Consider the following 12,342-nt stretch of genomic DNA (forward strand, 5'->3'; position numbering starts at 1 on the left):
AAACATTGGACCAGGCTGCCCAGGGAAGTGGTTGAGTCCCCATCCCTGGAGGTGTTTAAAGGACGTGTAGAATGAGGCGCTAGGGACATGGTTTAGTGGGCATGGTGGTGTTGGGTTGACGGTTGGACTCGATGATCTTAGAGGTCTTTTCCAACCTCAATGATTCTATGATTCTATGATTCTATGTGAGTCTCTTTCTGGAGATGCTTTTCTCTCTTTTTCCACTAACAGAAAGGAACTTCGGCTGGCACGCTTAACCTAAACATTACCTCTTCCCTTTCTGAAATTCATTCTCTGGGTTCCGTAAGTTAAACTTCCGTAACTCTTTGCATCCTTTCTATTGTCTGTCTTTAAGCAGAACAGTGCATTGCTGCTTGTTTCTCTTTGCGGTTTCTTTTAAGACTAGCATACGTGTCTTCTATTCCCTATATTTCCTACCTATTTCACATTTAAGAGAAGGTGAGGCTGTGAAGGTCTGTCTCCAGTGCTCTGTACCCCATAGGTACTGGGACTCTTACCTGCCTCCCGCGTGAACAAGGTTACTCTGTTCAGTGCAGAGGCTCTCCGTGGAGCCAGCTGACTGCTTTTTGTGGGACCAAGAAAGAGTCAGGGGTACCTCCTCGAGGAAATTCTCAGCAGAGCTCATAGGACAGGCCATAAAGGTATTTCAGGTGCAAATATTCTACTCACAGTTGCAGCTGTATAATCTAGGGGAGTACCTCCTGATTTAGAGATGTGAGAACAAAATGTAGCCCCGTTAACTTAGCTGTTCCTAGGCTGTGAGAATGTCAATTATGAATAGTTTGGCCCTGGATAATTAGACAACAAACTTCTTGTTAACCGCTAGTAGGAATCAATTCTTTGCATGGTCGTAATTTATTGTATTTCACAGAGAAGGTGAATCAGACTCATGATTAGTTTTATTCTCTGTAAGCCCTTTCAAGTCATAGGTTGAAATAAAGTAATGACCGAATCTAATGATGGACATGGATCAAGATGTTTTTTCTCCCTGTCATGAAATGGAGTGTTATGAAAAGGTTTCCTTCCACTATTAGTTTAGGAAAGAAGATTCAAGCTGAAAAATGGAACAGAAAATAAAGGGAAAGTTATAGTCTGCAGTAGGCGGAGAGAGACGGTTTCAGCTCTTCCCAACTTGCTAGAAAATATCTTTGCCTCTCTCATCATCACCTTTCATTCGCCCTACTCCCAGCTCATGTTAAAATATTTACTGAGGCTGTTGCCTAAAACCACGGCAGCTAAACCACTTTGGTACGGGGGGAATTTGCAACAGGATTCTTATAATTTGCGCCCAGGGCCTGGAAAGAACTGTGCGTCGTTATGAAAGTGGCATATGTAACAGTCAGGCTAAATGATGAAACAAAAAGGAAAAGAAAGCAAATCACTCATGGACGTGCCTGAGAATTGGCACAGTAGTTTTCTCTGAAGCAATTCTGTCATATTGTGAAAATACATGCTTGGACCATTTTAAAACTTTTTATTATTTACTCAATAGACCGTAACAGCTCTGAAGCTTACTGCAGTGTTTATTCAACAGACCGGCTCTGTGGTTTTGGTCTGTCATGTAAATATGTGTTTGAGCACGTCTAAAATGGCGTATTTTACTCAGTGGGCCATAGTGGCTCCTCTGGAGCCTCTTATGTTGTGTGGTATTTTGTAGTATGTTGCCGTTCCAATGTTATAATACAGACATCTCCATGGTGTGCTCTTTCAGTACGCTCTGAGGACTGGTTCCCTTCTAACCGCTCAGGTGCCTGCATGGAAAGGGAGATTGCTCCAAGCAGCATTATATTGTGCCAAGCTTCTGTCTCTGACTTTAAAAAGAGAGGCCTGCCTTCTGGAGGTGAGCAGATCAGTGGGAATTAATGCCACCATCCAAATTTTACTGGAGGATCCTATAGTTAAACTAATGTGAAAAAACCACAACTTCTTCCAATCCCCTGGTAGCCCCTGCATGCTTGAAAAATCTTAGTTTTCTGGTGTACCTGCGAATGTCTCAATGACATTATCTTAAGCACACGGAATTTATTGTCTTCTTTAAATAATGCAGAGACCTGGCTTTGTCTTGCACTGATTCTTGTCAGCGTCCCCCTGCAGAGGATCTGCACGTTTCTAGTGACCCGAACGGGAAGGTGGAGCAGCAAGCTGGAGCACCCTGTGAAAGCCCGAGGTGCAAGGGTTTACTGCTCAAACCATTAGCATCTCTCCAGGTTGCGTGAGGGAGGAGCTCTTCTGTGAACAGCAGTCACTCAAGGCTACAAGGGCCTTCACCTACGCCTGGCTTTCCCACGGAATGACAAAACCTGAGCTTGAGCCATTCACCTCAGACCCTGTGACAGGATGAGGACCCTGTGTTAGCTATGAAAACACCTCCTCAGTTAAAAGCTGGACCAGAATCTCAGTTAGTGCTTGTTAGCTGTATGACTGGAAATATTTTATGTTGTCATCTCTGCTCCTTCCCTTACTTTAGTGAAACAAAATTGATTAATTGTTGGATTTTTTGGATTTCTGCCTTTTTTTTTGTTTTCTTAGTTCTTTCAAAGCTGCTGGCATTGCTGAGGCATTAACACCAGTAAGAGGGGAGTTTGCATATGCAAATTTTACTCCCTTAATTAAAATCAGGAGCACTTGATTACACTGCTGAGCCCCAGAGCTGCAAATATGTAAACAAAGGTTACATGCTCAGAAAGGAAAATTGAGCCCTAAGTCATGTGTTTGTGATAGACTTTTGTTAGTTCTTAGTCTGCTGTTACTGTGAAGCCCAGTGCCAAATTAAATTCCTCATTCCTAGATTCAAGTGCGCGCTGTTCCAGGAGCACACTCTGTGGTTATTTTGTTTAGGTTTGGGATTGTTTTGTTTTCATTTTGTATTTGCTCCTCTGACTTGGAACCCCCTTGCTTTCTGGTTGGTAGGAATAAAGCAATTAAGAGCAGGGGTAGCTTGAAGGATGTGATGGGGCACCTAGAAAAAGTGGTAACAGGAAAAAGAAGGCATGGGTTTTCTTTCGTTTTTTAATTGTCCTCCAGTGCGTGGCCTCAGTCCGTCAAAATTCAGAGAATGCTGCGCTTCTGCTGTCTCCAGAATTCATGAGGACTTTCACTGGTGGACCTGAGAACATGATTTGGTGAGACGTTTTCGCTTGTGGTAACCACCTTTCTCAAAATGCTTGTTCTTCTCCTTGCGCAGTAGTCTTCAGCCTCCCTCAGCTATGTTGATACAACTGTCCTTGATAAATTGGATCATTCAAATGACCTGGTCACAAGAAAAACAAAAAACCCAGCAGAGCTCCCTAGTACTGTGCGCTTTCTCTAAAACAGATAATTTCAATCCTCTAATTCACAGCACAGTTCCACAAACAGCGCTGGCGTGACTGAGAGCCCTGGTGCGAGCCAGGGGAAAAAATGGCTGGGGAGGGACAAGTTGAGGAGCGAGAATTTCTTAGACTAGATATACCAATGCCATGAGCACACTTTGCAGAGGGACCCTCTCTGATAAAGACAGTAGCGTTACATTTCACTTTTCCTAAGTTTTTCTAAGCATAAAACAGTGTAGCAGTGCAGAAGATTTGCTTTCCTTACAAACATGTGGCTTGTTGAGCTGTCAAGTCCACTTTTTGATCAGTCAGTTATCTCCCAATCTTAACAAATAAGACCGGTCCTGGAACAGATACGGGAATTAAAAGGACACAAGACACTTATACTGGTGTAGCTGCCACAAACCCACATCTTCCCCAGGTGTTTCCTTAAGAAGCCATGTATATGGTGCAAAGTAGGTGGGATCCTCTTCCCTGCTGTTTTATTACACTGGCTTTGCAAGGCAAAAGTGACTGTACGCGGTATTAGTCAGTAGAGAGTAAGACTGTTCTTTTAGGTAAGAAGCGCTGAGATTTTCTAAGGCTATGGTGTGACGTGCCCTGTTCACATTTTTAAAAAAGAATGTTGCAGGGACTTATTTTTTCGACATTGATCTTACCTTTAACACTTTGAGGTCTTTTCTGCTTACTGTCTGACTATCTATGGGCTTTTGCTGATACGAAAGATACGTAGCAAAATTCAGTATGTGCACAGAGGATGCCCCAGAAATAGCAAAGGCTGATGCCAATATGTCACATCTTCAGTTTGTAAACTCCACTGACTCGTTTCACTTAAGGATACAATTCAAGCCCACTCTCCACACCCGGCCTCTAATCAATTAGGAGTAACGAACCATGAAAGAAAATTTGTAAAAGAAATTGCCACAAGCTTCACAGGTCCGATGAGAGCATAGCTGGCAGGACCAAAGTTCAAGGCAGATCACAGCTACCCAAGCGCCTATCAGAGTACAGCCTTGGGCGAGATTTCTGCCGTTAGGAAAGACAATTTTGATCAAAACCTATAGAATCAAAGCATGTATTCACCAACTCCACATACCGACCCCAGCATAAATACGCAAATTGCCGTACTCTGATCTGTGATGGAGGTAGAGACTTCACGTCCCCTGGAAAATGGATCTCTGCATTTTGTCTTAATTTTGCATGGTACTTAGTACACAGCCAAAGTAATACCCAAACTAGATTATTAATAGAAAGCAACGCATTTCCTCAAGATGAGCTAGAACCCAAACACAAAGGGCAAGTTTCTCTTACCAAGATAAAGTATCTCCTTTTGTCAGTCCCTGCACACATCGCATTAACATTAATGACAGCTTCAGCCACACGCATGTATATCTCTCATTAACACTAATGGGCAATACACGCACACAGATCTCTGGTTAATACTGATGGGAATTACATATACGTGCAACACTCATTAGCATTAATGAGGGTTCTCCTGTGGATATCTAATGATCATTAATGGGAGTTACACGCGTGTGTATTTCCCATTAACATTAGTGGCACGTGCGTCTCTCGTTAATATTGATGGGAAATACAGGAAGCCATATCTCTCATTAATATTAGTAGGAGGGATGCACACGTGGCAAGGAGAAAGCTATTCCTGCCATATCCTCAAGAAGGAAACTTTGAGCCGTTGTTAATTCTGTTCTAAAGCAACTTCAGTTTGTGCTGTCTTTCAGTGAATTATCCAGGGTCTCCATGACCTTGGCCACAAGGCACAGGTTTCCTTCCCACAGGAATGAGCTATTTCTGAAAAAGCCCAAACATTCTTTTCTTTGGCACCAGACAGCATGTCGTCTCTGTGGGTTTTTTTAAGCAAACATATTTCTGAATTGCTGCTATTTCAAAGAGAAGTCTGTATACGCTTTTCGCAGCATAGGGGTGGCACACACCAGCTGCTGAGTTACTGCTCGTAGGCACGCAAAATTTATTATAAGTTCTTGTGATCATAACTCCATTTTACATCACGCGCTAATGCAGTATTGTGTTAAACTCTGACATGGTTCCTGATGAATGTAGTAGAGACTAAAGGCCATAGCTTCCCTTTGGAGTAAAAAAGGTATGAATTTACTACAGTACTGAGCTTTTCATCCTTCCAGTTACAAAGGGATTAAACTTCAGTGCCCCTTTCAAAAATGCGTTCTCGCGCCTGCCAAGCTGTTTCCACGGGCTTTTCTATAGGGCTGTATTTTAGATCTCCTTTTGAACATCTGCCATTGCTGTTGCATCGTGTCAGTGCAGAGCTCGGGGTTTCACGCGGTGGGGCAGCCGAGGGGTCTGCTCCTGGAGAGGACTTCCCTCTCTCTCCTCCACGGGGCATCGCTGCTTGGGTGGATGCTGAAGACCTAGGAAGAACCTGCAGCTCACCACCGGGAGGGCACATGGCGTCCACGTGGTGTGAACAGGGATGAGCAGACAGGGCTAAGGAAGAACGTTGATCTCCCTATCAAGTTACGTATATGGAGAGAGGGGAAGGTGATTGCATAAAGCTCTGGCCTGGGAATCCAGTGATTTGCAATCAGTTCTCACCTTCATATCCCGCCGTAGGGTAAATTCTTCTTTTTCTATTCTTTGACATACCTACCACCGTGTACGCAGGAATTATAACCTGAAATACGATCTCTGGATGCCACTGTAATGGCTTAGCTACAGTTAATACTAACACCACCAGCTGCATCAGATATATGCTATTTAAAACAGAAAGCGATATATTTAGTTTTAAAAGTGCCCTTTGGTAAGATAGTCTTATTGCTTTTCTCGTTGCTGTACAGAATTAGAATAGCCATTGTCCATGCAAATTAGTTACAAAAAACACTGTTTGCAAATAACAGATGAAAATTAAAGGATTATTTCTGGCAAACGCAGCTGTACTGTATCAGATTCCCTAAGGCTGGGGGAGGTACATATTGCACCTTCCTGTGCCAGTAAGTCCCCTGCTGCACAAGAAGGCTTCAGTGCGGGGAAGGGCAGGCTGTATCACTGTGGCAGCTGCTCCATTTCAGGAGCCTTCTGGAGAGAGGGAGAGGGAGCGAGAGCGGGAGCAGTTTTCACTCCCGCAAGAGCTGTGCAGCCAAACTGCCTCGCGTGAGCCTTTTCCACCTGCCCTAGCTCTGCCCCTTCGGCAGCACGCGTTGAGCGCTCTTTTCTTGCGTATTGGTTCCTCGTCATTGTGGTGGTGTAAGAGATGCTGTCGCTGCTTTCTTTACCAGCAGATGTTTTACTGCTGGGCTCCCTGACCCCAGCGGGGTCTATATGGGCCCTGTATGTAATCTGCTTCAATCTGCATGGAAATCAACAACAAATTTAGATACAGCAGGCATAAATGCATGAAACTCTTTATAAGCGCAAACATACAGATTCAGACATATGCTTGCACAAGACACACACGCCCACACACACTTATTCACACTCACATTCACCCATCCTGGAAAGTGTAACGCAGGAAAGGTGATTCTAGTGCTAAAGGATGACAGATGTCAGAAGACATCAAGGAAAATCACAACAATAATGTTCTGTCTGGCTACAGCGGCATTAAAGATTCTAATCTGTAACTACAGCTTTCAATATAATTCAGAATTCAGCTGCTAAACAAACTAAATAATTTATCAAGTACAATATGTTCTAACTCTGCAGCTTGCGAAAGCTGCAGCCATACCTTTGGTTCAAAGATTCGCCAAATGGTGGAAATGTCAAGCTCTTCCTTAAAGTGCATCTTCCTCAGTTCCCTTAGTAGATAGCACTGATTTTTTTTTTTTTCCTAAAGATGTTTTATTGTTTTTCTACTTTTCATCAGGGTGGGGTTGCCATGGCAATAAAGTAGGATGTCTTGCTGGATTTCACCTTTGCTGTCTTGCTTCATATGGTTCTCTCTCCTCAGAGCAAACATGGTGGACGCAATGCACATACAGATGTCTGATTTCAGATTTCTTTCCCGAGTGTGCTTGGCAGCTGCTCTCCCGAGACGGGCAAAGCAGCACTTCACATTCATCCTCCCACTCTCTAATGGCCACCATCACGTCTCCCTTGCTTTGTGAGCTCTTTTTTAAGACGGACAAAGCTTTTCATGAAAGACTTGCTTCCAGTGTAAGCAGAAACTTTTGTTTAAGCATTTCAATTAACTAAATGACCAAATCAATTCTCCTTCTCTTGAAGTGAGCTGAGGTTAAATGGTGAAATATGCCACAATAGAAGTTGGAAACATCCATCTCGCAGCCCAGCAATATGTCCAGAGCTAAGCCAGTTACTGGATTTAAAAGGATGGGGTTAGGTTGTGACACTGCCGTCATGACTGTGCCTCTGAACTGGGCCTCTTCCTTCTTCTCTCTCAATGTTTATTGTCATCCCAATTTTCCCAGTTAAACTTCTAGGACTTCTCCCAGAAAAAAAATGGTTCAAAAATTACATCACGCACCGAGATGAAGAGTTTTCATTTTATATATCTCTCCCGCATCTTTCAAAAATAGATTATAAATCTGTTATCTCTGTCTGAATTTCTCAGTGGTAGCATCTCAGAAATCCAGATGAAAAGGGATAGTAAATGCAAACTTCAGTCGCAGTCCTTCAGTTTGAACCTTGCAGATCAGCTCTTCTCTCCTTGTGGAGTACCATCGGTGGAAAGAGCTGAAATTTCAGGGTACACTAATGAATAACGCATCCCATGAAAGTGTCACTAATATCATCAGAATTTAAAACTCCATATCCCAGTAGCTATATCTCACAAAAGAAATAAAAAAATACATAACATTTTTAATGTGACATGAATGTTTTCCCTTTAGTGTTCGGATTTCTCTTTGCAATTCAACCAAAGTAAAATAGGGATGCGTTACATGAACTCCCGTGGATTAGCCACGATGCCTTTCTTTGCCGCTTTTCAATGCTCTGCTTGTAATGGCCAAGCTGAGAAAACGTTTCCTGATTTCCAGTTCAAGGTCTAATCCTCTGCTTTCCTTCTGTCTTACTCACTAGAGTTGCATTAAGTTTCCCTCTGATTTTACTAACGTTGCCCTGAACATCAGTGTCATTTTAAAGTACCACTATAATACATATATTATATAAAGTCTTCTGACTACATCGGTCTCTGACTGCCAGTCCCACTTTTTCTCTTGAATTTATACTGTTAGTATAATTATTATTCATACATTATAGCACCCAAGAGACATGGGCATTGTCTAGCTTTTCCATTTAGTTAATGCCTTAGAAAACTTACAATCTGGGTAGAAGACAAAAAGCAACGCGTGGATATCAAGACAGAGGGGAAGAAGGGTGCAACGAGACTACATGACTTTGCACACTAAGCAGCAATATCAGCAGTGTGATATTATCTCTTACTTTTGGGGTAATTATGATAAAAGAGAGATTGAAGGGGAACCTCCAGAGCTGTCAGGTGGTTGGGTAGCTGTTGTGGTGGGGCAAAAGGGCATGAAGTTATTTGTCTGAAAATCTTGCGGTGAGCGCAAGAGGTTGGCTTGCCGGATGAATGGGTGGTAGGAATTGATTTCTTAACAAAGAAGTCACTCGGAAGACTGAACAAGCTTTTCTGTGATGTGAGAAAATTTAGCGCACGTTATTTTGCTGAACTGGAACTTCTGTTTTCAGCCTGGTAGTAATGGCCTGCAAATACAGTTTCACTGCTGCCATCGTGACGAGGACTCTCTCTACTTTACAAGACAGACTCTGTTTACTATTTCTGCCCCAAACTAATAGTTCTGAGCACGGTATGTCACAGCTACGGTGATAATCATGGTTGTAGAGCAAGCTGTGCTTTGGCTGCTTCTCTCCAGGCTGCTTCTCAGGGCAGAGGCCAAGCTGCCTGCCAGTCGTTTGGACAGGACCCGGGCAATCCTGTGCCTTTTAAACCAGACCTCAGCCCAGCTTACCCACGCACGAGGCCCAGCTTCGCCTGGTACCTGTAAGCCTTTCCTCAGAGCAGGTGTGACAGTGCCTGATTATAGTGGTTCTGCACAAAAAACCAGTGTTCATTCTGTCACCTGAAACGTGCAGCGTGTGCAGGTGCCTTGTCCTGGAAAATTGAGCTGCGGCTGCTGGCTCGCTGCTATTTTAAGAATGCACCAAACTCCAGGCAGCAAGTGAGAAGAAGAAAATCAGAATGTTTTTAAAGGTAGCTACATTGCTTAACATTTTTATCAGGAAGATTTGAAAGTGTTTTGTGTGAGTATTACTATTATCCCCAGGTTATACATGGTGGGACTGAGATAAAGTACAGATCAGCTACTTCCTCAAATCCATGTGAGAGTTAAGTGATGAAATCAGGAGCGGGACCCCCCACCTTGGCTTTCCGTTACATGCTGTGACTATCGCATGGCCCCATGTCGTGTACGTTTCTGGTATTCAGGTTTCTAACTCAGCTGCACTCCTTGCCATTTAGTTCAATGACAATACGCGGATTTGGGGGGGGGTGGGGGGGGAAGGCCTCTTTTTAAAAAAAGAAGGCCTATTTTTGGGGGGGCAAGCCATGTGCGCTGTTGATAGTCTAAAATGCATTTAGTGTGAAAATCTGATGGCTCTTGGAAATATCTTCCTGGACTTTTTGGTGAGCCTGCCAAGAACACTGATAATCAACGGTAGTCATTTTTGTGACAGAAACAACAGGGCTGACCCTATGTTTTGGTTACAGTCCTATACCCTTCCTCTAAAAGAAAAATGGAACTGCAACCTGCATTAAGAAGTATCAGAACCGAAAACACGGTTCATTACTTATAATGTTTACACTGAATTAAAGTAGAATTTAGCTTTTATGTTCAATTGCATTATTAGAAACATCTAATACTATTTGATTAACAAATTTTTATAGGCCCAAGGACACAGTTGGCTGAGCTGAGGTGCTGAAGCATATTACGGTGCGGTATTTATTGCCTGTGTGTCAGCGTGTGAGCTCTATCCATAGCTGATTCAAATGGGAAAACCCGTGAGCCAAATATCAGCTTTGTCATGTGTATAGTAACCATGATGTTTGTAATATCACATTACAGCAGCGGTTCAGCCAGGTACTGTTATATTCCCCTAGCTCTGCATAACATTAAAAAAAAGATAGCTGCCTCAGATTGCGTTATTCGGGCGGGGGGAGATAAACATCTGCAGTTGAGGATGATTCCTAACTGCTGCTGAGAGAAAAAAATTCTCATAGGCTTCGCTGCTGTAGAATAAAGCCAATAAAATGCAGCAATGCAACTGCAATAATGATGGACTGCGTAGAAGTGTTTAACGTGTGCATGTGAATGCAATGAAAAATATTTCATTGTAGTCCCTCAAAAAGACTTGCAGGCCAGATAGTGAAATGTCTTAGATTTTTCATATTTAATATTTCCATAATAATAATAATGGTAATGGATAATTTGCACATATAATAGCTTCTTTGTGTTAAGATAGTAAAGTTATTTACAACTTTCACCTAAAGCAGGTTCCTTTAAGCACTATATACATGCATTGCGTCTTTATTTGGCAAGTGTGTAAACGGGAGTATTAACAATTCATTTTTAGGGTATGGGAATGACTCTTCCGAAGACGATAAATACTCAGTCACCCTTTAATTCACTTTCTAACCCGTCTGCTGAGATGCCCCGTAAGTCTGTTAATTGGTAGTGGTCACTCACGACAGGAGCAGAGGTAGCCTGGGAAGCAGAGTGAGACCTGGACCTCCTCCTTCCAGCAGCTACAAACAACTGCCTGTTTAGGAGGATAATTCCAGCTCCTTTCTGCTGGCCTGGGCTGGATTCAAATCACTATCCTAAAAGGAAAAGCCTGCACAAGGGCCATGACAAACTTTAAATGCATTTATTTTTAGGACACTAGCAGAGGGCAAGCAGAGATGAGTAAGACACTGAACCCAGGAGATTGCTGCTCTTCAAACAAACAGTGACAATCTGACCTATAATTGAAGATAGGTCATGGATTCTTATTTCTTGTGGGTATTACAGTACCCACAGGTAGTCAGAGAGGCGGAGGAGTTGTGATATTAACACAATTCGTATGCTGATGAGCCAGAGCTCTTTCACATAAGAACTAAGTTACGGTTTGTCTGTGCAACTGGATGAGAACCATTTCAGTACACATTATCCTGTTATTCTTCCGCTGTGTGATGTCTTTAATAATAACCATTGTCTTTATTTCTGTGTCTGAGCAATTCCCTGAAAAGGGATACAATATTAATAATCTTGAATAGTTTAGAAATTTGCTGATGTATACTTGCAAATGCTTTAATCACCTTGCCAAACGGAATCAATAAGCAAATATATTTCATAAGCCTGGAAAATGGTTCAGATAAATTAAACAGAGTATCTGTACGCATTTGTTACTGCAACAGTATCAAATGGACCAGGTCTGAATAGTCTTGTTTTCAGAAATTTGATGCAGTGCAGATTACAACAAGCAAGAAAAAAAACTCCTTTCTGATTAAAGAGTACTGGGAAGGGCAGGTCAGCCATCAATTTCGATGCCCATTTGAAACACACTCAATGTGAATACAACACTAATACAAATCTGAAGGATTTAACTTTGTTAACGTTAGAGTCAACCAAACCCACAGTGCTCCCCAACCACACTGCTCAACCTGAGAGAGTGGGACATTATTCCCACTTTCAGAAACCTAGAAGCTCTCCCTCGGAAAGCAGAAACCAGTTTGTACCATCACAGCGGACACGGACAGAATCATAGAATCATTAAGGTTGGAAACTTTGTTAACGTTAGAGTCAACCAAACCCACAGTGCTCCCCAACCACACTGCTCAACCTGAGAGAGTGGGACATTATTCCCACTTTCAGAAACCTAGAAGCTCTCCCTCGGAAAGCAGAAACCAGTTTGTACCATCACAGCGGACACGGACAGAATCATAGAATCATTAAGGTTGGAAAAGTCCTCCAAGAACATCGAGTCCAGCTGCCAACCCAACCCCACCATGCCCACTAAACCATGTCCCTAAGCGCCTCATCTACAC

This window comes from Aptenodytes forsteri, unplaced genomic scaffold (genome assembly GCF_000699145.1).
Source record: "Aptenodytes forsteri isolate BGI_AS27 unplaced genomic scaffold, ASM69914v1 Scaffold181, whole genome shotgun sequence".
NCBI classification, from domain to species: Eukaryota; Metazoa; Chordata; class Aves; order Sphenisciformes; family Spheniscidae; genus Aptenodytes; species Aptenodytes forsteri.